The 26742-nt window shown below is 41.7% G+C and overlaps 1 protein-coding gene across 10 annotated transcripts in view; it reads left to right on the top strand.

Moving 5' to 3' along the window:
- LINGO2 (leucine rich repeat and Ig domain containing 2) overlaps positions 1-26742 on the top strand; it is a 2408131-nt gene that overhangs the window by 499535 nt on the left and 1881854 nt on the right. For 8 of the 10 annotated variants that reach the window (XM_073667593.1, XM_073667612.1, XM_073667575.1 and 5 more), the window contains one exon: positions 26032-26079. The exons of the other annotated variants lie outside the window; for them this stretch is intronic. The gene's annotated coding sequence lies outside the window, so the exon portion shown is untranslated. The remainder of the gene's footprint in view (positions 1-26031; positions 26080-26742) is intronic. 10 annotated transcript variants of the gene reach the window in all.

Below are 26742 nucleotides of genomic sequence, written 5' to 3'. Positions count from 1 at the left end.
GAATTTGATATGCATATGGTTGATGTCTATTGTGCATTAGGTATCTAACAGTACCGTGCAGACTTTGTTTAACAGTTGTGATGCATATTGATTATTGATGGTACTGCCACTTCTTGGCCTTTGTTCCATTTTTTGTCCATACTATTTGTTTCCAGACAGGATTATAATATAACGATACTAACTATATACCCTTATCATGTAGAGTCTTATACCTGTCCGGCATATGTGCAGGAGTGCAATAGTACATCCCTTTGAGGCATCATACATGTCTTCTGGATTTTGTGGGACTGCGTTATTAGCCTTACAGGTCTTTTTTTGCTTTTATCAAGTGTTGCATGATTATTATTAACCAATTAGATTAAAAGTTTTGTTTTAAAATTTACCCTTGCTGCTCGTCTTATAAAATTAGTGGGTTAGAGATTTTCAGGTGTATATCACCCTTTGCTGTTTAGATTCTAATTGTGAGGTTCAGACTCCAGTCCACATTTCAGCATCTACAGTAAATCATTTGTGCTAATTATGTGGCCCAGGCAGCAGTCCACATTTCAGCATATAAATCTTTTGCGCTAATTGTGTAGTCCAGCAAGCCATTCACATTTAAACTTCAAATTTTTTTTAGCTAATTGTGTGGTCCGGACACCAGTCCACATTTTAGCATCTAAACACTTTGTGCTAATTATGTGGCCCAGGCAGCAGTCCACATTTCAACATATAAATCTTTTGTGCTAATTGTGTGGTCCAGTTCACATTTAAATCTGTATTTTTTTTAACAAATTGTGGGATCCAGACACCAGTCCACATTTTAGCATCTAAATCCTTTGTGCTAATTGTGTGGTCCAGCCAGCAGTCCACATTTCAACATCTAAATTCTTTGTGCTAATTGTGTGGTCCATCCTGCAGTCAACATTTCAGCATATATTTTTTTTGTGCTAATTGTGTGGTCCAGCCACACTATCTTAGCAAATAAATACTGATTGTTAATTTAGTGACAGGTGACTGACAGATCTGGGCCTAGGGTGTGAAACAGCTGGTTAAAGGAGGGGAAGGTTACATCCAACATGAGTGGGAAAAAGAGAGGTCATGGTGGAAGGGGGAATAGGATTGGTGTTTGAGATGTACCTGGGGTAAGAAGTAATGTTACAGAAAGCTCTACTGAGCAAACACTGGCTCATCCTATCCAAAGACAACTGACAACTTCTGTTACTGGATGGGCTACTTGACTCCCTTTCTTCGGCAGCCACACAGCTGACAAAGAAAGGGAGTCAAGGTATGCCTTGAAGATGAGGCTAAAAAGAGCATATGCTCCAGTAGATGGCAAGCGCTGCATCAAGTTTCCTCTATTCCTCTTCCTCCACTTTAACATCACACACAGTACAATCCTCAGAGGTGGCACCCAATCACCCTTGTTTCCAACCACGTCATAACTCTTTAACTGCCCAACTGACTGAGGTGAACCAGAGGTCTGCTTCAAAGATTCACAGACTCAAGAGCAGGAATGGATCTGCACCAATGGCCAAATTTTTTATTTGTTGGATCCAGAGCCAGATGAAGTGAGGTTCGAGCAGAATCCAGACCCTCATCACCAGATGTTAAACCCCGGGGTGGAGGTCATCTGGATGAGACTCAGATACCTGTGATACATACAGACTGTTCTGTGTTGTCAGTGCAGGAAGAGGAGGAGGGTGACTCTCAGGGTAAGGAGTGGGAGAACAGAGAGGATGACAATGAGGTTGTAGATGACACTTGATGTGAACTCAGAGGCACGCAGCTGAGTAACTCAGCACTGTAGATGGAGGAGGAAGACTAGGAGGTTACGTTGCGGCTTCCCGCATAGACACGGAGTGATGCAACCATGACAAACACTGCATCCTCAGCCACAACTCTGACTGTGGCCAGCAGTGGTCACGGGTCTGCAGCTCACAGGGGTGGTAAGGGTTGCCTAGCCTGGGCCTTTTTTGGGAACTTAAAGGATGACCCAACTCACGGTATCTGTCAACTTTATAAAAAATGACTGAGAAGAGGCAAAAATTCCAATAATTTGACTACTACATGCATGAACCAGCAAATGCGCAAACAACATGCGTTAGTCTAGGAATCTCGCAGTGCTAAAATGCGGACTACAGGGCCCCACCAACCACTAAGCTGCCCCATCAACCGCATCTGCTGTGAGGCAAGTGTTCTCACACAGGTCTCTGGCCACAGAACTCCCACTTGTTTACCCCCTACAGTCAGGGTGAGTGAAAACCCATCAGCTGTAACAGAAGTATACATGCTTGCTGTTTTTAATGGATCTCAGACACCGGGCACACCTTTCTCAATCCACCATAACATCTCCACCAGCACCTCACTCACAGTCCAGCAGTTTGTCGTGTTCACCCTACGCCACCCCCTCTCAGCACAACAGCTAGCCCTTTGTCCCACAGTTGTGGTCACGTAAAGGAATGTTTTCTCCTACACATGCCAAAGTTAAGAGCTTGGACTTCACCATCTCCAATCTGTTTGCCACAGAAATGCTGCCTTTCTGCCTGGTGGATACAGACAGTTTCTGAAAGCTGATGGCCGTCGCAGTCCCCCAGTACCAGTTGCCCTTACTTCTCTAAGAAAATTGTGCCTGCGCTACACCAGCATGTCGCAGACAACATCACCCATTCTTTGAAAAATTCTGTGTCTGACAGGGTGCATTTTCACCACTGACACCTGAACAAGCAAGCATGGCCAGGCGTGTGTCACTGACTGGGTACTGGGTGACTATGGTGGCTGTGGGGGCAGGCAGGGAAGGGGCTGCTCCACAAGTGTTGGAATCCCCAAAGCTTGCGGTACAAACCTCTGTATCTAAAACTTCATCCAACCTCTCCCTTAATGAGACATGCATTCCAACAGTGCAGAGAGAATCCCCCCACAGGCAGTGTTTAAATTAATATGCTTGGAGATCGCAGTTAAACAGCTCAAGAATTGTGGAAAGCTATCCAGGCTGAACTTGAGAAATGGCTGTCTCCACTGAACCTGGAGCCAGGAAAGACCGTGTGCGATAAGCGTGTGAACCTGGTGGTGGCCCAATGCCGAAGAAACCTCACACACGTGCCTTGCATGGCTCACGTCCGCAACCTGGTGGTATAGCAATTTATTCTCCACTATCCTGGCCTGGATGCACTGCTGCAGAAAGCACGGTCGCTGTGTGCTCACTTCCACCCTCCACACCCTGCTGGTCATCAACTTGCATCACTACAGAGGCCTTTCAGCCTACTTGTTAACCGGTTGATATGCAATGTGCTGACATAGTGGAATTCCACTCTGCACATGTTGCAGCGACTGTGGCAGCAGCGACGATCCCTCATGCATTATGTTATTTTGCATAGCCTGGGCCAACGCAGTATGGACGTGGTGCAAATCACGCTTGCGGAGTGGGAACAGATGAAGGACCTTTACACCCTTCTGCACGGTTTCGAAATGGCTACTAAGATGGTTAGCACTGACTATGCCTTCATCATCATCACTGTTTCGGTCATGTACAAGCTGGAGCAGACTTTGAATAGTGTGCAGGAGGAGGTGGTGGTCCCAGAAGAAGAGGAGGAAACAGAGAAGGATGCAGATGTGATAACAATATCTCTAATTTCCAGACTGTCGTTGCACTGGCGGGTGCCATAGGAGGGTGGGTTGCAGAGATCGAGGGGGGCTCATGGTACCAGACAAACTGTTCGTGAAGGTGCAGGTGCCAATGAACAAATGGAGGAGGTTGAGAATGAAGAGGTGATGGGCGTGCAACAGTCAGGAGATGAAGAGGATAATGATACCCTCTCTGTTGTCCGTGGTTGGCGAGAGGGGATAGAGGAAGCAAGCTTGAGTGTTACCCTGCCACCAACACATCATGGACTTGGACCACATGGAAGTGCTCGAAACATGAGCGCCTTCTTGCTGCTCTATCAGCAACATGATGCCCGTATTGTTAGGGTTATAAATAGTGCTGACTACAGGCTTGCCACTCTGTGAGGTCCATGGTACAAGAGTAAATTTTGTTAGATGCTTACCCCACTGGAAAGGGATGCGCGCATACTGTAGTATCAAAACACGCTTGTAGACAATCTTAAGATTGGTTTTCACCAAGACAGCAGTGAGGCACAAAATGTGCATTTCAATTCTAGACTTACAACCCCGGGAATGTTGAATCGTCATTGCAAAAACATTAGCAGCAGCAGTGAAAGTGGCAGAAGCAATTTCTGTGAGTCGTTTCACACATTTTTTTGACCAACCCATGCACCAGTGGAACAGAGTACAAGTCTGACACACAGTGAACGACTGGAGAGGATGGTGCAGAAATATCTCGAGCTCAATATCAATTCCATCGGGAGGGGATTTGGACCCTTTTGCATTTTGGTCTTCAAAAATGTAAGAGTGCCTGAGCTCGCCAGTCATGCCTTGGAGGTTTTCTCATACCCGGCAGCCAGCGTTCTCTAAGAACGTGTCTTTAGCGCTGCTGGTGGTGTCCTAACAGATAATATTATATGGCTGTACCCTGAAAGTGTAGGCCACCTAACTTTCATCAAGATGTACAAGTCAAGGATTTCCAATGATTTTTGCACCACAGTCGCAGACTAGGTGATGGTGTAGTTTTAGCATCCTGCATTGATCTCGTGTTAATGCAGTCTGTGACACCTTTGTTGTGGCTTCTGTGCATGCTGTTCCAACTGCTGCTGATGTTACTAACAAATTTTTGAAATGTGGAGACTCCAAATTGGGTCTCCATCTGGTGGCTAGCCTCTAGTAGCAGGTGTGTCATAGCCCCATTATACTATTTCTACTGTGGGGCACCACTTTAGTGGTGTCTGCCCCTAATTTTCAGAAATGTTTGGACTCTAAGTTGGGTCTCCTTCATGATTGTTGCCTGGAGCAATAGGGCTCCCAAACTGGCAGCTCTGCACTTACTTTCAGTAAACTACATGTCTTACTATCCTTACATTTTTCAAACAATAATTGTTGTCTTACGAAACAGATATTTGTGCTACCTGAGTGTGGCAGAGCAGAAATGCAGTTTGAGCTGTTGCATGAAGTATCAGGGCTCCCAGCAAAGCAGGCCTACACCGGTCCCTCATCCACCTCTTAATTTGAACTTAAATTCAAAGCTGTAAATGCTGTCCCAGACCCCGTCTCATGCATGGCCCATGCCTGACTGATGCTGTGCCATTATAAAATTCCTTCTTTGGGTCAATTGATGAAACTTTTGCTTGTGTCTGCCCCTAATTTTTGGAAATGTTTGGACTCCAAGTTGGGTCTCCTTCATATATGTTGCCTGTAGCTGTAGAGCTCCCAGACTGGTAGGCCTGCACTTACTTTCAGTAAACTACCTGTCTTACTATCCTTAAATTGTTTGAGCAATAATAGTTTACGAAATAGATATTTGTGCCACCTGAGCACAGCAGGCTTACACTGGTCCCTCACCCACTTCGTCTTAATTTGAACCTTAATTCAAAGCTTTAAATTTTGGCCCAGACCCTGTCTCATGCATGGCCTATGCTTGACTGCTGCTGTGCCATTATAAAATTTCTACTGTGGGTCAATTGACGCCACTTTTCCTAGTGTCTGCCCCTAATTTTTGGAAATGTTTGGACTTTAAGTTGGTTCTCCATCTTGTGTGTTGCCTACATTTGTCAGGGCTTTTAGAGCACTAGGCCTATACCTGTCACTCATGCACCTGTTACTAATCAATTTTTAAGCTATAAATGCTGGTCCAAACCCTGTCACAGGCCCTGTCCCATGCATCCATGCTGGGTAATTATACTATTTGTATTCTAGGTCAATTGATGCCACTTTTCCTGGTGGCTGCCCCTAATTTGAGCTGTTTTGGCAGCTTTTGGGCTCCCCTGAAGGTGTTGTATTTTGTTTTCACTCCCATTGAATACAGAGGGATTCGGATAAGTTCGCCAAACTGTTCGCCAACAGGTTCATTCATCTCTAGTTTTGGACACTGCAATACACTATATCCAGATGCTAGATATGATTACAAAAACAGGCAATGGCTCTCTGGCCTGAAAAAGACTACAGATTAAGTATATAGGCTTCTGTTTATTTAAGTCAAAAGATATATATTTTTTTAGTATGTGTATGTTTGTGCGTGCATACGTGCGTGTGTATTTTTATGTGAATGCCCTATGATCAATAGGTGACTAGTTATGAGAGGCGAAAAATAGGGTGGCTCCTGATAAAATTCACAAAGTTGACATCTCAAAAGTAGATGTCAAGTTAGTTCACTGTTAGTGTAAAAATATGGACTCACATTTACTAAATAGCACAATTGTTGAAGATTTTGCTATCACTGACCTTTCACACAGTGGGCTATAATTTATAAAAACTGTTTAAAAGAAAAAAACTGGTTTAGTTACTCAAAGCAATAACTAAGGAGCAAGAAACTCAGTATTTGTGTAAAACAATATTTAACAATGACTCCTAATGGCTCACAATTATTATTGTATTTGACAAATTATATAGCAAAACATTTATATTACACTTGCTAAAAGTTGAAAATGTACCATAGGCATAACAAACAGGGTGCAAAATGTATTCATTTGAAAGTGGGAAAGTTAAAATTTTTTGACATAAGCCTACATCGGTTATAGGAAGTTTCGCCCCCAACAATTTGCCTCCAGCAGTTCACCCCCATCTGTTCGCCCCTAGGTACATTTCGCCCCCGCACATTTTGCCCCGCACCTTTCGCCCCCAGGAAGATTCACCCCATACATTTCGCCCCCGCACGTTTCGCCCCCGGACGGGAGCGAACTGGGGGCGACATGTGCGGGGGTGAGATGTGCGGGGGCAAAACATCCTGGGGGCCAAATGCTGGGGACGAAATGTGTGGGGGCGAAATGTACCTGTGGGCGAATTGCTGGGGGCAAATTGCTGGGGGCGAACTGCTGGGGGCGAAACATCCAATTCCCGCCTACATATACTCATATCAGTCATAGACTGAATTTTTGAATTTACAGGCATGTTTTTTAATATATTTGGTACAAACCTTTGCAATGATTTCTCTTTTTTATTTATTTTTTTTACTTTTGCAGTCTTAATTTTTTTCCTAAATTGTGCTTCTGTATATTTTAGGTGAACGCTCATATAACAGGCGAATACTTTATCTTGATGACAGATTTCTGCACATTTTCAATAAAGAAACTAAGTAATATAATCACAAATTGTTACAAATTTTTTGTTAGAAGTTTTATGTGTATTACAAGGACACACAAACGCACAATGCATTTACATTAAAAATAAGAATTTTTTTTCAAATTAAAAACACATACTTTCAATATTCACCTAAGCTTTCTTATAACCCATAATTGAATATTAAGAAAATACAACTAAATGTTTCGAGAGAAGACATCATTGCATTACAGATACTTTAATTTATGTGCCGGTAATTGTAGTGACTTAGAGTAAGGGAAAGAAGATTAGGGCTTAAGGTTTAAGAGTTACATAGAGTATGATTCATGTGGTGGATTAGAAACACAGGTGAGAGGTCAAGTCACTAGGTGACATGAATGCATGAGGATTATGGTGATTTTCATCTAGATAAAGATGGTGGGAATAATAAGCCATACATAGATGGATTGAAGAATAAAGCCACACAATCAAGGTTGGATCTTTAATATAATGTTGCATGTACACTTTTAACTACTTCAAGAGCATAGGTAATTTTATAATTACTTATCATTTCAATTTTGGAAAAAAAAAACTTTCATGAAATGTTGCTGCTGTCATCAAGTCAGCACAGTATTGTTTGAATGATCATGTGTAAAAAGAAGCATAAAAGCAACAAAATGCAGGAAAATGTATGAAATTAAGTTTAAAATGTTTGAAATCCAATTAATACGTGTAATAGCAATGAAGCACTTTCTAAGGTGCTCAATTATACAAATAGATAATATATAAATGATAGAAGGCTAATATTATTAATTATATGCATTATTTAAGTAACAAATAGTATTGCCACGTCATGACCACATGCTATAATATAACCATCATCTACTGTAGAATTAATACAACCATGCTCTTACTAAATAAAAACTATACAATGACCGATATGACCCCATACAATGAATATATTGTGGTAAATACTTCAGTAGATATAAAAAAACAATACACCTCTGTTAAAGTGACAGGTTGATGTCTTGTAAAAAAATCATATTAAGAATATTAATTTCAGAACATTTTAATGTTACCCATAGCCTTTACAATTCAATTGAAAAACAAACTGAATTATTTTTGGATGGAAAAAAACAAAAACTAAAATAATGTGATTGCATAAATATTCACATCCCTAAACTGATACTTTGTTGAAAGAGCCTTGGAATTTATGACATCACTCATTCTTTTTGGGTTGGAGACTATCAGCATGGAAGATCTGGAATTGGCCATCTTTGCCTACTGTTCCTTGCAGTAGCGCTCCAGATCTGTCAAATTGTGATGGTATCTCTTGAGCACACCCCTCTTCAAGGCAACCCACAGATTTTCATTTGGATTCAGGTCCTGGGCATTTCCAAAACTTTGATATTCTTCTGACTAAGTCATTTTAATTTTTATTTGGAGATATGCTTAGGGTAATCGTCATGCTAAAAGGTGAAATTCCTCTTCATCCTCAAGGTTTTTGGCAGATGATTGCAGGTTTTGATGCTCAATTGATTGATATTTGGAACTGTTTTTCCACCCTGTAATAAATGGTGAAAACTTCCCCAAAGAATAATTCTGCTTCTACCATGACTGCTTTAGTTCTCTTTTGATGGTGAACAATGCTGATTTTACATCAAACCTTTTGGAATTATGGCCAAAAATTTCAACCTTTGGCCTAAGTAGATCACAACACGTTTTTAAACATGCTTTTGGCAAATTTGATGCAGGTTTTAACAAAACATAGTTGGGTTTGGATGTTTTACATTGAAAGAAAAGTCTTCAATCTTGCTACCTACCCCATAGGTCAGATATATGGATAATAAAGTCACATGAAGTGCTAAACCAGTGCTTCCCATAAACTCCTGCAGCTCCTTTAATGTTGTTGTAGGCCTCTTGGCAGCCTCCTGGACCATTTTTTTGGTCTCTTCATTAATTTTGAGGGATGTTCAGTTTTAAGTAATGTCACTTGTGACGATACAGCTTATAATCTTAATCAGCCAGACTATTAGATTTGTTAGGCCAAGAGAAATACACTATTGTGTTTCTGTTGACTTATGAATGTATGTGTATTTATGTGGCTGGTCAAGAAAGACATACGATTATTTGTATAACCCTGAATGTTGATTTCTCTTTGTTTGGAATCAATGATGTTTGTTAATATGCTAATTACATATTGTACTTAAAGCCAGCCAGATGTTGATTTAAAGAGCCCCTCCTATACCAACTATGTAAATTGATTAAATGCACAAACAATGAGACCTGAGCCCTGTGGAATGATATCTTCCCTAACCCTTGATCTGTGGATGTGTACTTAAAAAGGAGATATGCTTCTGTAGCAGAGACTTGAGACAGAGAATCAGAAAGACTTTACAAGGAGAATGAGAGACATCCTTCCGGACAGTAGATGGATAGCATGGCGGCTCCATCCAAAGACACACAGATTTGGATTCTACATGGTTCTGGTCTAAGGGTATATTGCCCTGACTGGAAGGATACTGATCTGCTCCATTGACCATCAGAGAGCCCATGGATAAATTTGGGAGACCAGGTTGGGACAATGGAGTCACCTGGACCCACGGATATGTTGTTTGGGGTTGCCAGATCGGACCCTCCGGTCACCTGGAACCCATGGAGACATTCAAAGAAGCCAGATTGGGACCAGCCAGATGACTCATCTGGCCAAATAAAAACTCTGAATGGCCAGATGGGAACCTCGGGTCTCCTGTCCTTCTACCTCGATTGACTGCTAGTTTCTGTCACGGGTGTGTCAGAGGTGACAGACAGTCGCCCTGCAGTTGATTGCAGGAAATTTGTCATTACAGACAACTTCTTAGAAGCTGGCTGTCTCTAGGACCCAGCGGCTGCCTCCCTCTGGCTAATTAGCTCCCTGTCCTGGGTGTATAAATACCTGTTGTGTCTGAGAGGGAGGTGCCAGCGATATTCATTACTGCTTGTGAGGCTTTAGCAAGAGCAGTACTTTGTCCTCTCTGGAGCTTGAGGCCGTGTGCGCATTTGTCTGGAATCAACTAAAGCTAAGCAATTCTCCCTCTTTGTCTACCCTTGTTGTCTATAGAGTTTAGTGGAGATTGACTTGTGCTCATCTTCTCCCTTCACTAGCCTTAGCCATGTGCCAGGGAAAGTCAGGGAGATGCACGCGTGCATCGATTAATGAAGAGCCAATATAAGGACAGTAGTGGAGACAGGGTGACACTAGACCAGACTAGGAGGTCTCCACTCCCCCTTTTCCCTAGTATCCGGGCTCCCTTTCCCTATTCCCTCTGTGTTGCACTAAGTCTTTTCCACACCTTGCGTGACAGTTTCTCACATTACAGTAGTAGGCGGTTTACAGACCTCCTGCCCAGCAGCCATAGAATACCCTTACAGCTACTTGACCAAGGTCCTGCAAATTGATCTGCTCATCTCCATTCATTTACAAGTTTCAGGCTATATTAAGTGTTGTAGCTTCTACTAGCTCTGCATACCACATAAATACATGCAAATTGCCCCAAGTCGAAGGAAACCAGACATTAAATAATATAGGCTAGTTCTCCTCACCTAATCTCACTTTAGTAAATAACATACCTAACCCTAAGTTAACTGGACTACTGCAATGTTTGCATTTCAAACACACAGCTAGTGTTGAGCCACACCCGTAGTGTTCGGGTTCGGTTCGGTTCGTCGAACACCGGGATGTTCGAGGAACTGTTCGTCGAACTGTTTGTCGAACACCTTAGAACACCGTCGAACACCGTTAAAACCAATGGCAGGCAAACAAAAACACATAGAAACACATAGAAAACACCTTCAAAGGTGTCCAAAAGCTGACAAACTGCTCAGAAGACACTGTCTTTAAAAAAACCGGCCGGCAATTCAGCAGCGGCATACACCGGTACCCGACAATTTAGACAAGAAGGAATAGAGCATCACACATAGATTAGATAGATAGAAACATGTCAGTCACATATATATGAAGTACAGTGATAGTGTTGGTTACTGTACTTGTCATTTAGTGTAAAGGATTTATTTAAAAAAATAATAGTGTTTTCATGCACCATCTCTTTAAAAAAGCCGGCCGGCAATTCAGCAGCGGTACCCGACAATTTATAACAGAAAGAATAGAGCATCACACATAGATAGATATAAACATGCCAATCACATATATAATAAGTACAGTGACAGTGTTGGTTACTGTACTTGTCATTTAGTGTAAAGGATTTATTTAAAAAAATAATAGTGTTTTCATGCACCGTCTCTTTAAAAAAGCCGGCCGGCAATTCAGCATCTGTACCCGACAATTTAGAACAGAAAGATAGAGCATCACACATAGATTAGATAGATAGAAACATGTCAGTCACATATATATGAAGTACAGTGACAGTGTTGCTTACTGTACTTGTCATTTAGTGTAAAGGATTTATTTAAAAAATAATAGTGTTTTCATGCACCGTCTCTTTAAAAAAGCCGGCCGGCAATTCAGCAGCGGTACCCGACAATTTAGAACAGAAAGATAGAGCATCACACATAGATTAGATAGATAGAAACATGTCAGTCACATATATATGAAGTACAGTGACAGTGTTGATTACTGTACTTGTCATTTAGTGTTAAAATAAAGGATTTATTAAAAAAAAAATTGGCGTGGGGTTCCCCGTAATTTCAGGCTCTAGCGGAGGATAAGCAGACAGCTGGGGCAGATGTTTGAAGCCTGGGAAGGGGGTAATACTCATGGAGCTTCCCAGGCTACTAATATCAGCCCCCAGCTGAATACCTAGCCTTTACTAGCTATTAAAATGGGGGACCCCCCCAAAAAAATGACGTGGGGTCCCCCCTATTTTAATAGCTAGCAAAGGCTAGGCAGACACCTGGGGGCTGATATTAATAGCCCAGAAAGAGTACCATGAATATTGGCCCCCTCCCAGGCTAGAAACACCAGCCGTCAGCCGCCCCAGAAATGGCGCATCCATAGGATGCACCAATTCTGGCACTTAGCCTCGCTCTTCCCACTGCCCTGTAGCGGTGGCAGTGGGGTAATAGGGCTGGGGTTGATGTCAGCTTATAATGCCAGCTGACATCAAGCCCAGGTTAGTAATGGAGAGGCGTCTATAAGACACCCACATTACTAACCCCATAGTCAAAGTAAAAAAAAAAAAACACAACACCCAGAATAAAGTCCTTTAATTGAAATAAACACACAATTCTTTATTGTTCTAAATTAAACCATACTTACCATCACGCCCATTCCAGCTGAAGCCAACGATCTCCTGCAATAAAAGAAAAATAATAAAGCAACCTCATCCTTACCTTTCCATGGTTCCCATGACAGCTTCAGCTCTGCTACATCGAGATGACAGGCTGGACCGCAGCAGAACGCTGCCATCCAGCCTGTTATCCCACAGACACTGAGAAGCGCAGGAATGCTTCCTCTCCTCAGTGTCTCTCTGTGACGGCATAAAGATGAGCCGAGGTCATGTCCAATGAACTCGGCGCATCTCATGCACGTCACTGACAGCGTGGGAGAATTCTCCTGCACTCAGCGCTTCAGCGTGAGAATTTTCCCACGCTGTCAGTGACGTGCATGAGGCTGAAATTTAAATTTGGCGCACAAATCGGTGATTGGTCGCGGGCAGCGTCCGCGACCTATCAGCACGGTAGTGTTTAACTTTGGCGGCAAGATCAGTGATTGGTCGCGCGCCAAGACCGCGACCAATCACCGTTTTGGGCGCCACATTTAAATATCGGCCGCGACCAATCAGCACAGCGTTGTTTAAATGTGGATCCAAGATCGGTGATTGGTCGCGGCCGATATTTAAATTTGGCGCACAAATCTGTGATTGGTCGCGGGCAGCGTCCGCGACCAATCAGCACAGTAGTGTTTAACTTTGGCGGCAAGATCAGTGATCACCGATTTGTGCGGCACATTTAAATAGCGGCCGCGACCAATTGGATGTCAGCGCCGCTCCCCGGTCCTCCCTTCACACCCTAGCCGCATGGATGTCAGCGGCGCTGCCTGTGCGGATACTTCCGCTGCGAGAACCCGGGACATGAGCGGGCGCTCGCAGCAGAAGTATCCCGACCCGCAGCGCCGCTCCCTGGTCCTCCCTTCACACCCTAGCCGCTGATGTCCCCACAGTATCTGCATGGTGTTACAAAGGTCCGGACATTTGTGTTAAAAATCGCTGATTGGTCGCTGGCGCTGCCCGTGACCAATCACCGATTTGGGCGCCAAATTTAAATATCAGCCGCGACCAATCACCGATTTGGGCGCCAAATTTAAATATCCTTCGCGACCAATCACCCATCTTGGCTCCACATTTAAACACCGCTGTAATGATTGGTCGCGGACGCTATTTAAATGTGGCGCCAAAATCGGTGATTGGTCGCGCCCAGCGTCGGCGACCAATCAGCACAGCGGTGTTTAAATGTGGAGCCAAGATTGGTGATTGGTTGCGGCCGATATTTAAATTTGGCGTCCAAATCGGTGATTGGTCGCGGGCAGCGCCAGCGACCAATCAGCGATTTTTAACACAAATGTCTGGATCTTTGTAACACCATGCGGATACTGTGGGGACATCAGCGGCTAGGGTGTCAAGGGAGGACCGGGGAGCGGCGCTGCGGGTCGGGATACTTCTGCTGCGAGCAGTCGCTCATCTCCCGGCTTCTCGCAGCGGAAGTATCCGACCAGGCAGCGGCGCTCCCCGGTCCTCACCAATACGATTAGCTGATTGGTCGCACTCTCCGCACGCGACCAATCAGTGATCTTGGCACTAAAGTTAAACACCGCTCTGCTGATTGGTCGCGGACGCTGCCCGCGACCAATCACCGATTTGGGCGCCACATTTAAATAGCGGCCTCGACCAATCAGCGAGCTTGGCGCCAAATTTAAACAACGCTCTGCTGATTGGTCGCGGACTCCAGCCGCGACCAATCAGCGAGATTGGCGCCAAATTTAAACCCCGCTCTGCTAATTGGTCGCGGATGCCGGCCGCGACTAATCAGCATTATTGGCGCCAAATTTAAACACCGCTCTGCTGCTTGATCGCGGTCGCCGTCCGTGACCAATCAGTAGTATTGGCGCCAAATTTAAACCCTGCTCGGCTGATTGGTCACGGTTGCCGGCCGCGACCAATCAGCAGTATTGGTGCCAAATTTAAACCCCGCTCTGCTGATTGGTCACAGTTGCCTTCCGCGACCAATCAGCGATTTTGACGCCAAATTTAAACACCGCTCTGCTGATTGGTCGCGGCCGGCGATTGCGACCAATCAGCATTATTGGCGCCAAATTTAAACCCCGCTCTGCTGATTGGTCGCGACCGCCGGCCGCGACTAATCAACATTGTTGCCGCCAAATTTAAACACCGCTCTGCTGAATGGTCGAGGTCGTGACCAATCACCATTATTGGCGCCAAATTTAAACACTGCTTTGCTGATTGGTCGTGACCACAACCTATCAGCATTATTGGCGCAAAATTTAAACCCCGCTCTGCTGATTAGTCGCGACCGCCGGCCGTGACCAATCAGTGATATAGTCGCCAAATTTCAACACCGCTTTGCTGATTGGTCGTGGTTGCTGGCCGCGACCAGTCAGCGATTTTGGCGCCAAATTTAAACACCGCTCTGCTGATTGCGCCGGGTCTGCCGCATACATATTCTAGAATACCCGATGTGTTAGAAACGGGCCACCATCTAGTTTCATGAAATAATTTTAAAAAAATTGACGTGGGGCTTCGCACTATATTTGTGTCCAGCCAGTTACAGCAGGCAGGAACGGACTGCCCCCAACCACCAGCTGCCTATTTGTACCTGGTTGGACACAACAATATAGGGAAGCCCTTTTTTTCTTAATTATTTCATGAATTTCATGAAATAATTAAAAAAAAAATACGTGGGGCTTCGCCCTATTTTTGTGTCCAGCCAGGTACAACTAGGCAGCTGGGGGCTGGAATCTGCAGCGCAGGGAGGCCCAAGCTTTCTGGGTCCCCCCAGCTGCAAATTGCAGTCTGCAGCCACCCCGGAAAATGGCGCGTTCATAGAAGCGCCATCTTCTGGCGCTGTACCCAACTCATCCAGGGCCCTGGTGCGGTGACTCACTGGGTAATAAAGGGGTTAGGGTCAGCTTGGCATTATCAGCTGGCCCTAAGCCCGAAATTCATGGGGTCACGCCAATATTAGACATGACCACTATGAATTTCTAGTAAAGTATTTAAAAAAAACACAACACCCAGAAAAAAGTCCTTTAATTGAAATAAACACACAATTCTTTATTGTTCTAAATTAAACCATACTTACCGTCACGCCCATTCCAGCTGAAGCCAACAATCTCCTGCAATAAAAGTAAAATAATAAAGCAACCTCATCCTTACCTTTCCATGGTTCCCAGACAACTTCAGCTCTGCTACATCGAGATGACAGGCTGGACCGCAGGAGAACGCTGCCATCCAGCCTGTCATCCCACAGACACTGAGAAGCGCAGGCATGCTTGCGCTCCTCAGTGTCTGGCTGTGACGGCATCCAGATGAGCCGAGGTCATGTCCAATGAACTCAGCTCACCTCATGTACGTCACTGACAGCGTGGAAGAATTCTCCTGCACTCAGCGCTTCAGCGTGAGAATTCTCCCACGCTGTCAGTGACGTACATGAGGTCAGCTGAGTTCAATGGACATGAATGAGCTCACTCATGTCCAATGAACTCCGCTCACCTCATGCACGTCACTGACAGCGTGGGAAAATTCTCACGCTGAAGCGCTGAGTGCAGGAGAATTCTCCCACGCTGTCAGTGACGTGCATGAGGTGAGCCGAGTTCATTGTCGGCTCATCTGGGAAGCTCCGTGGGTATTACCCCCTTCCCAGGCTTCAAACATCTGCCCCAGCCGTCTGCTTAACCTCCGCTAGAGCCTAAAATTACGGGGAACCCCACACCAATTTTTTTTTTAAATAAATCCTTTATTTTAACACTAAATGACAAGTACAGTAATCAACATTATCACTGTACTTCTTATATATGTGACTGACATGTTTCTATCTATCTAATCTATGTGTGATGCTCTATTCCTTCTATTCTAAATTGTCTGGTACAGATGCTGAAATGCCGGCCGGCTTTTTTAAAGAGACAGTGCATGAAAACACTATTATTTTTTTTAATAAATCCTTTACACTAAATGACAAGTACAGTAAGCAACACTGTCACTATACTTCATATATATGTGACTGACATGTTTTTATCTATCTAATCTATGTGTGATTCTCTATTCTTTCTATTCCAAATTGTCGGGTACTGCTGCTGAATTGCCGGCCGGCTTTTTTTTTCGGTTCTAAATTGTCGGGTACCGGTGTATGCCGCTGCTGAATTGCCGGCTTTTCATGTTTCACTGTTGGCACTGTTCCCATCGATTTGGGCAATCACTGTAATGCCACAACCACCATGGCTGTGGCATTACAGTGAGTGGCAGACAATCTCTGCATGATTGGTGCTCTAAATAGCGCCAGACATGTAGGACACGCTTTTGGTGCACGAACAGTTATCGAACATAACCTCGAACAGCCGAATTTTTTGCAAATCGTTCGGGTTCGTCGAACAACTCGAACACCGCCCAAAACAGCTCGATTTTGAGATTGGCGAACAGTTCGAGTCGAACACCGCTCATCTCTACACACAGCATACACAGAATGCAATGATAAAAATGAACTGAAAAAAAAACATAAACAAGTGCATTGAGCAAAAATCCATATGGGGAGCTGAAAACACACATTTTAAAGATCCTGTTTTCTTTCTAAGATTGATAACAGGAATTCTCATTTTCAACCCTCTTACATCCTTGCTGAACAAAAATTGTATAAAAAAGCAAACAGATTTGGCACAATACATACAGTATGTGCCAGAATCATGACTCAATGTTTATAGTAAATGTTTCCCACTATCTGTACTTTCCGAAAGATATATTTTATAATAACATTTTTTCTTGTTAGGCTTTCAGACATATTAAAGAGAATCTATCACCCCCTGGGACATTTTTACCTTTTAATTTGGGCATATAGGTAGTAGAATGGTTAAAAAATGTATACCTGTATGCCCATATCTGTCGGCCTGGATGTGCAGAAATGGTCTTTTATTCATGTATGCTAATGATTTTTTTCAGGCTCTGGGGCGTGCGGGACAGCAATACATGTCACAGGGTACTGTGACACTGATGGGAGGTGGGCGGCATGCAAATGAAGACCGGAGGAAGAGTTTTCTTCCAGGCACCGCACGCCCCAGAGCCTGGAAATACTCATTAACATACACGAATAAAAGATGATTTCTGCACATCAAGACCACAGATATGGGCATACAGGTATGAATTTTTTGACCATTCTATAACATGTATGCCCATATTAATAGGTAAAAACGTCCCAGGGGGTGACAGATTCCCTTTCATGAAATGTTAGCTGTCATAGTTACACTGTAAATGTAACTAATTCATTAATTTTACCAAAAAAGTAACCATGAATGTGTCATAAATGAATGCAAAATTGCTGTGACTTTTACATCACTAAAATTTAGTAATTAAGTGTAATTATGAAATCTAAACCAGATTGCTTTAGATAAAAATTACTTTTTTTGAAGAGTGTTGAATATATTTAGAGTATTTTACCAGGAGAAAAAACTCACAATCATTTGTAAGATTTATTCTTCAATGAAAATATTGAATGTAGGTTCATTTCTTACATGAGGAAATAAATCATGAGGTTTCAGTTATGCCTATTTGTATTACTGTCAGAGACTACCAAGGTTATGTCATAGAGACTAGAAACTTATAAGGGTCTAAATACACTTTTCCATGTTTTTCAGGTCACACTGTTAATTTTGTTCAATTACTCATTAACATTGTGCTAATCTCATCTGAATAGGCATATGGAATTCAACAAGCCAAGATGGAAAAAGATTAATCCCCAATTCCCCCCAAATTGGGACGCTATATAAAATTTAAAGAAAACAAAAATGCAATGATTTTAAACACTTTATAGCCATATTTTATTTTAAATATATAACACAGACCTGATGTTGTCATTTTTTTATTTATTTGAAAAATTAACTAATGGCAGCAACAAACCTCAAAATAGTTTGGTAAGGGTTAAAAAAGGCTGGAAAAGTAAGTAGTACAAATAGAAAAAAACATCTGGAGGGTCAATTTTCAATGAAGTCATGTGAATGTGTTAAAAAATGAGCATGTTAAAGAGGCAGAGTTTCTTAGAAACAAAGATGGTCAGAGGTTCACCAATCTGCAAACAGCTGCATCTAAAAATTGTTATAATTTCAAAACAATGTTCTTTAATTTAAAATTGCAAATATTTTGAATATACTATCATCTACTGTACATAATAACATCAAAAATGTAGAGATTCTGGGAAATTCATGTGTAAAAGGGACAAGGCTGGCTTACAATATTGTATGCCCTTGACCTACGGGCCCTCAGGGGACCCTACACTCCTGTCATGCAAATCGCTGAATGAATTCACGAATATTTCCAGAAACAATTGTCTGTGAACACAGTTTGACATGAACCAATATGAAAAGAAGAAGCCATATATGAACCCAATCCAGAAAATGCTGCCACCTTCTCTAAACCTAAGCTTTCAAATCAACTGAAGGAAGTCAGAGACCCTTATAACAGAAGTGTCACTTATGCTGGCCACTCATTCAGCCAGCAGCCATCTCAGCTGACTCGCCCATTCACAAAAGATTTAGCTTTGCCGAGCGCTCCTGTGTTCGCTTTGAGAAAGCCGCTCACTGACACATTTGCTGGTGGCTTATCTTAGGAAAAACAATGTGATCGGCAATCTGAAATCAGATATTTCAGATCAATATCTCTCCCAACCATTAGTCTACTGGCTTCCTCCATGCACATTAGACCATCAGCTGAACACGTTAATATCGTTGGCTTCAATCGACATTAGTCTGAAGTGTGTAGGGACTTTTACTGGGGTTCTTGATGTAGTTTTAATAAAATCACTGCTTTATTAACTGGAGATTATCAGTAGATGATTAGTAATAAACACTATTTATTATTGAGTATATGAAATCTTTCTTCTTTTTTTGGTACCAATATGTCTTTCGGAACAAGATACCTTACATTTAGCTACTATGCAAAGGAATTTAAGGACCAAAACCACTGTTGTAAATGTCTGTAACATTGAAAGATGAAAGCATCATGAACTTCTATGGGTCAATAAATATGAAATACAGGCATACTAGTAATAAATTATGAAAATAAGAAAGGACTTAAAATATTAAATACATGCATAGTAGTAATCAATCATGAAAACTAGAACGCACAATAAATATGAGCTTTTACGAGTGACAAGCTTTTATATAAGAAGAGTCTGTTCAAGGAAAAAAATGTCCGAGTTTGATCCGATATTCAGATCGCACTGGGCCATGCAAGTCAATGAGTAAGTGGAAATCATCAAACTGCACTCAGATAAAATTTGATTGCAAACCAAGCAATGTGAACTGAGGTCTAAGATGGCAGACATGCAAGAAATAGGGGCATGTTCACACTAGCAAAAAGAAGCAAAACCTACAAAAGACAAAAATATATCTCATACCCTACCATCATTATATATAAATGTAAAGCAAAGTTGCATAATAAATATAGGGTACTTAGTGAACTATTTTTGATCAAAAAAAGCATACAAGCCGTCCCACCAGCGGCAAGGTGACCCTAAATTGGGACGGTACCTATACTGCCTATATTAAAAACCTTACTGTATATCAAAGTTGAAGTAATGCATATAAAAGGGTAGACAAATAGGACCGGGTCCCAACTCCAGACCACCTAGGCCCGTGGTAAGCTACATATATACTAATCAGCTCAACAAAGGGTATGCCACACCCTTAAATTGCACAGAATGCAAACAAGACAAAAAACCAAGCAATGTGAACTGAGGTCTAAGATGGCAGACATGCAAGAAATAGGGGCATGTTCACACTAGCAAAAAGAAGCAAAACCTACAAAAGACAAAATTATATCTCATACCCTACCATCATTATATATAAATGTAAAGCAAAGTTGCATAATAAATATAGGGTACTTAGTGAACTATTTTTGATCAAAAAAAGTATACAAGCCGTCCCACCAGCGGCAAGGTGACCCTAAATTGGGACGGTACCTATACTGCCTATATTAAAAACCTTACTGTATATCAAAGTTGAAGTAATGCATATAAAAGGGTAGACAAATAGGACCGGGTCCCAACTCCAGACCACCTAGGCCCGTGGTAAGCTACATATATACTAATCAGCTCAACAAAGGGTATGCCACACCCTTAAATTGCACAGAATGCAAACAAGACAAAAACCAAGCAATGTGAACTGAGGTCTAAGATGGCAGACATGCAAGAAATAGGGGCATGTTCACACTAGCAAAAAGAAGCAAAACCTACAAAAGACAAAAATATATCTCATACCCTACCATCATTATATATAAATGTAAAGCCTATATTAAATAACATTGGATTGCAGTCTGATTTCCACAAACTGACATAATGGAGAATATGGAGAAATTTTGTTCTCCATCTTCTCCTCAAAGTATTCTCCGATTCTTTTCATCTGAGAGAATATGATCTCATTATCATCACACTTTGATCAGAGTATAATTTGCATGATCAGCCCGATTCTCTTGAATGAGAGAATTTACATCCACCTGCACTTTCCCTTACAGTGGCCACATTGGTAAATGTCCCAAAATGGACACACATGCTCGTTTCTTCTCTCTCTGCTCCATTGGTTATTCACAGGGATCCTAAGCTGCAGTGTCTTCGCTGCTTGTTATAGGAGATGTTAAGTAAGCTCCACTGCAGCAATGCAATTTCTCTATTATCACTTGCTCAGATAATGCATGGCTGAATATCAGATCAAACTTATGATAAGCAGCCAGCTCACTACACCAGGAATTTCTCCACACACCCAGTTTAGTAGAGAGAGAAGCAAAACTGAGTATACACGTCATTCTAAACTAGTTTCCTGAGATTGTCACAGTAAAAGTTATTCAATTAAGACACCAGGAAAGCAATTCTAATATATTTTTGGTTTAGCTAGAGCTGCAAAAGTGTGAAATGTAGCAATAAATGGGGGACTTGGTGCCTAACCGCATTCCGCCGTACATGTATGTGATTTCTTTAAACTGTCACCACACAAAATTGCACAGTGACAGTTTAATAAAAACTGAAGTCTTCTACACCAGAGATATGCAGCAAGCTGGCCCAGGAACAATCAACTTTGGTTCCACCCGTCAGTCACTGTGATTGGTCTGTCTGTACAGACAGATAAAAAAACAGTGAAGCAGGTGGGTTTAACATGCTTTTCTGGCAATGACCTTCTCAGTGATGTCCCAGAGAAAATCAGAGACAGCTGTCATGTATTCCAAGAAGGTGTTCAAGACCCTCCTGTCTCAGTCACGATCAGTGTTATCATTGTTGCTTCCCAATGGTTACTATGGTAAACCCAAGGCCAGGTATTAGCCTCAGGATCTGCCAGCAACAATGGACTTTTAGGCTTGGCCATAAGAAAGGTCTAAGAGGCCACTTGATCAGTAAACAGCATGTAAAATGTTAAAGGACCAAGTAAAAATGTTAAAAAATTAATTTATAAAAGTGTTAAAAAAAACACTGAAAAAATCATGTCAAAATGTTATTCCAATAATATCACAGGTGTTATGCATAAACAAAAGTAAGCATAGCTGCATCCGGATCGACCAGCTATAAAAACTGTCATATTATTTATTCCGTACAGTGAACACTGTACAAAAAAAATAAGGAACATTAAAAATATAGCATTTTCATCATACTGAGACAGAAAAAAAGGAATAAAAAGAGATTAAAATGTCATATGCAAAAAAAATGGTGTCGCTGAAATGTCATATTGTCCCATTGAAAAACAGTTGTTGCCCCAATTCTCTATCTGGGCTTGCACATATCAACTTAGCATTTTTAGTTAGGACATTTATGTTGAAGAGGGGAATCATGTTTTAAAAAAATGTTTGCTTTTTTGTATACACAGGCTGCAGGGTGGCTCAGTGGTTAGCACTGTAACCTTGCAGCCCTGGGATCCTGGGATCAAATCCCACTAAGGACAACATCTTCATGGAGTCTGTATGTTCTCCCCACGTTTGCGTGTATTTCCTACGGGTTCTCCGGTTTCCTTCCACACTCCACAGAAATACTGATAGGGAATTTAGATTGTGAGCCCCAATACGGACAGTGAATCTGATGTCTGTAAAGTGCTGCAGAATATGATATCGCTTCATATATAAGTAAGCATAATAAATAAATACCTATTTTACTTGACCAATTTCTCAACCGCACATGCCAAAACAATACTGCAGGGTGTTGCTACATTTTGCATTCAAGGTAAAGTGTTTAAAAGATAGATTGCAAATCTGTTTTATCAGTCCAACTTGACAACCTTAGGTGCCATGACAATACTACATTTGTTGTCACATTTACATTTTCTGAATGTACCTACCTGGCATTTTTAAGTCCATTTTTGGCAAGGGATTACATTTTTCTAACAAAAAAAAAAGTTTTTTTGCAAAACTGTTTAGGTAGTCATATTTGAAACCAGTATACACTGCACCAATACTATGGGTAGGCTATTGTTGCATTAGTCTGTTGATTGTCACATGTACCGCACCTAGATTTTCTTGCTCATTCCATTTTGTCAAGGGTGTAACAGTGTGGTTGAGAATTTTTGGAAATGTTATTCTTGTGTGCAAAATATACAGTAAGGCTGTGTGCCACGATGCATTTTTTTAAGCGTTTTGGCAGCTGCAATTCCGCTGTAAAAACGCTTAAAAAACGCTTGGTAGAAAGCCTGCCATGTTCCCCAATGATAATCTGCATGTGCTGTGCACATGTTGCGGAACTTTCCGCTGCGGATTATCATTGAGGAAAAAAACGCAGCACTACCAATTATTTTGCGGAAGCGCTGCGTTTTCGCCGCCATTGACTTGCATTGGAATGCATGGAATCCGCATCACTGCATCTGTACATGCGCATTCCATGCGTTTCAATGTGCAGATGGTACCCGGGTCAGGAGGAGAGGAGACTCTCCTCCAGACCCAGGTACCATAGAAGCTGTAAAAAAAAGAATAAAATAAAAAATAAATATTATATTTACCTTCTGATGGCCCCCAGTGTGCTTGTCTTCGCTTGCCGGCAGATCACGGTGGACTGAAGGACCTGCGCTGACGTCATTTAGTCATGTGACGGCAGGTCCTTCAGTGTACCGCGAACTGCCGGCAAGCCAGGACGGATGGAATAAAGACTCCGGGGGCCATCAGAAGGTAAGTATAGATTTATTTTTTTTTTTTTTACCATTCTTTACGGTCACACTATATAAATCCATGGCATTTGCATGGATTTATATAGTGTGACCAAGTTGTCAAGCACTTTCCAAGTGATGCTAAAATCGCTTGGAAAGCGCTTGTCAACCCGCATGCGAAAATGCATGTGAAGAACGCTTCACATCCGCTTGTCCCTGGTAGGAAAAACGCATGTACAATCCGCATGCGTTTTTCTGCCAGGGAGATGCAGAAACGCTCAGGAAAAAATCTGGAGCATTTCTGCATCGTGGGCACATAGCCTGAAAGAAAAAATGTCTTTGGCAATGGATAGGATAGTGTAAAAGACAAAAAAAAACATAATACAGCAGATAAGAATGTGGGAGCTGCTGGAAAATGGTTCTTCATTAAAGTACACATATGGAAAATGTTATTTATTAACCATTTTGTTTTGTATGAATATCTGCTCTAAAGGCATAAAAAAATTTAAGTTGGAAAATTGTAAATTTTTCAACATTTTTCACCAAATTTCCAATATTTTGTAAGTAAGCATAACTTTTATTAACTTAATTTACCAATAGCATAAAGTATAATGTGTCATGAGAAAAGTTATTACCATGTAAAATGACACAAGTCAGAATTGAAAAATGGGGCAGGATCATGAAGGTTGAAAGTGGCTTGGTCCTTAAGGGGTTTAATGTATGTATATACAGTGCCTACAAGTAGTATTCAACCCCCTGCAGATTTAGCTGGTTGACACATGCGGAATTAACTTGGCATTGTGACATTTGTACTGTAGATCAGCCTGGAAGTGGGAAATGCACTGCAGCAAATTTTGTTTTTGTTTTTTTTTTTTTTTTAAAACGTAAAAAGTTAATTCAGAGTGTCATTTATTATTCAACCCCTCAAACCACAAGAATTCTGTTTGGTCCCCCTAAAGTATTAAGAAGTAGTTCAGGCACCAAGAATAATGAGCTTCACATGTGTGGATTAAAGATCTCTTTTGCCAGCCTTTTCTGACTATTTAAGACCCTCCCCAAACTTGTGAACAGCACTCAGACATGGTCAACATGGGAAAGACAAAAGAGCATTCCAAGGCCATCAGAGACAAGATCGTGGAGGGTCACAAGGCTGGCAAGGGGTACAAAACCCTTTCCAAGGAGTTGGGTCTACCTGTCTCCACTGTTGGGAGCATCATCCGTAAGTGGAAGGCTTATGGAACTACTGTTAGCCTTCCACGGCCAGGACAGCCTTTGAAAGTGTCCTCCCGTGCCGAGGCCAGGCTTGTCCGAAGAGTCAAGGCTAACCCAAGGACAACAAGGAAGGAGCTCCGGGAAGATCTCATGGCAGTGGGGACATTGGTTTCAGTCAATACCATAAGTAACGTACTCCACCGCAATGGTCTCCGTTCCAGACGAGCCCGTAAGGTACCTTTACTTTCAAAGCGTCATGTCAAGGCTCGTCTACAGTTTGCTCATGATCACTTGGAGGACTCTGAGACAGACTGGTTCAAGGTTCTATGGTCTGATGAGACCAAGATCGAGATCTTTGGTGCCAACCACACACGTGACGTTTGGAGACTGGATGGCACTGCATACGACCCCAAGAATACCATCCCTACAGTCAAGCATGGTGGTGGCAGCATCATGCTGTGGGGCTGCTTCTCTGCCAAGGGGCCTGGCCATCTGGTCCGCATCCATGGGAAGATGGATAGCACGGCCTACCTGGAGATTTTGGCCAAGAACCTCCGCTCCTCCATCAAGGATCTTAAGATGGGTCGTAATTTCATCTTCCAACAAGACAACGACTCAAAGCACACAGCCAAGAAAACCAAGGCCTGGTTCAATAGGGAAAAAGTCAAGGTGTTGGAGTGGCCTAGTCAGTCTCCTGACCTTAACCCAATTGAAAACTTGTGGAAGGAGCTCAAGAATAAAGTCCACATGAGACACCCAAAGAACCTAGATAACTTGGAGAAGATCTGCATTGAGGAGTGGGCCAAGATAACTCCACAGACCTGTGCCGGCCTGATCAGGTCTTATAAAAGACGATTATTAGCTGTAATTGGAAACAAGGGTTATTCCACAAAATATTAAACATAGGTGTTGAATAATAATTGACCCACACTTTTATGTTTAAAATTAAATAAAATTCAACTGAGCAACATAACTTTTTGGTTTGTAAGATTTATGCTTCTGTTCATAAAACCTACTCTCGTTTGCAGTTTGAAGGCTCTAACTTATTTGCATCTTATCAAACCAGCTAAATCTGCAGGGGGTTGAATACTACTTGTAGGCACTGTATGAGTATAAGAGTACCATTCACATAAACGTGAATTTATAATGAGTGGTAAAGGGAGGACAATAGATGTTGGTCATTAGCTGAATTAAACTTTCTATAAATTTTTTAAAAAAACGAGAATTGCCACAACAAATTGATATAAAAATTTAAATTGCAAATTTCCTTTCAATACAGTTATTAGTATTTATTTATTTTTCTTTCTTTCTTTCTTTCTTTCTTTCTTTCTTTCTTTCTTTCTTTCTTTCTTTCTTTCTTTCCTTAACAGGTGTTTAAACTATGAATCCACTCCCTTGCAAAGTCTACAATACATAAGGCAAGTATAACATTTTTACCATGCTGTAGGTCTAAAACCATGAATTTTGTTTATTGACAAATACATATTAAAATGGACCCTTTGCTTAATGTTTTATGTTGAACTGGACATATAATGTAATAGTTGCTGTAGAGCGGAAAAAAAACATTTTTTTTTTCAATTTTGCCTCTCCTTTGCATAGATATTAGTGATCAAAGTATCTGACACCTAAATGAATTACAAAAATTAGATAGTCAAAATGAAACAAAATGACTAAATGTAAATGTGTCTATTCAACTAGAAGACCTATTTGTATGACACATGAACTAGATATGGTATAAAATGTAACATTTATTAATGATATATAAAAGATACGTAGTTAGAATTAAAAAAGGGAAAGGAAGCACAAAAAAGAGGTCACAAAGGTATGTAGCAGCAATATTAAGATTAACATGCAAGAAATGAGTACATAAGAACCATCCTCCACATGAAGAATTACATAAGTGTATATGCAGATAATAAAGTGAGACGGTGGTAAAGTGCAATATGCTAATATACTTCCCACAGTATTGTATATATATTAAAATAACAAGACAAGGTGAGCATGGTGTACAGAAGTAGAGCATGTACTAAATAATTGAGCTGGTACTGACCCGTGTGACCTAGATCCAACGCACGTTTCGC

The sequence above is a fragment of the Phyllobates terribilis genome, unplaced genomic scaffold (assembly GCF_046119375.1).
Source record: "Phyllobates terribilis strain yellow unplaced genomic scaffold, ASM4611937v1 Scaffold_1__5_contigs__length_1240528914, whole genome shotgun sequence".
In the NCBI taxonomy this organism is placed as follows: domain Eukaryota; kingdom Metazoa; phylum Chordata; class Amphibia; order Anura; family Dendrobatidae; genus Phyllobates; species Phyllobates terribilis.
Note: the sequence above shows the minus strand (reverse complement) of the source record. Positions and strands in the feature narration are given on the sequence as shown.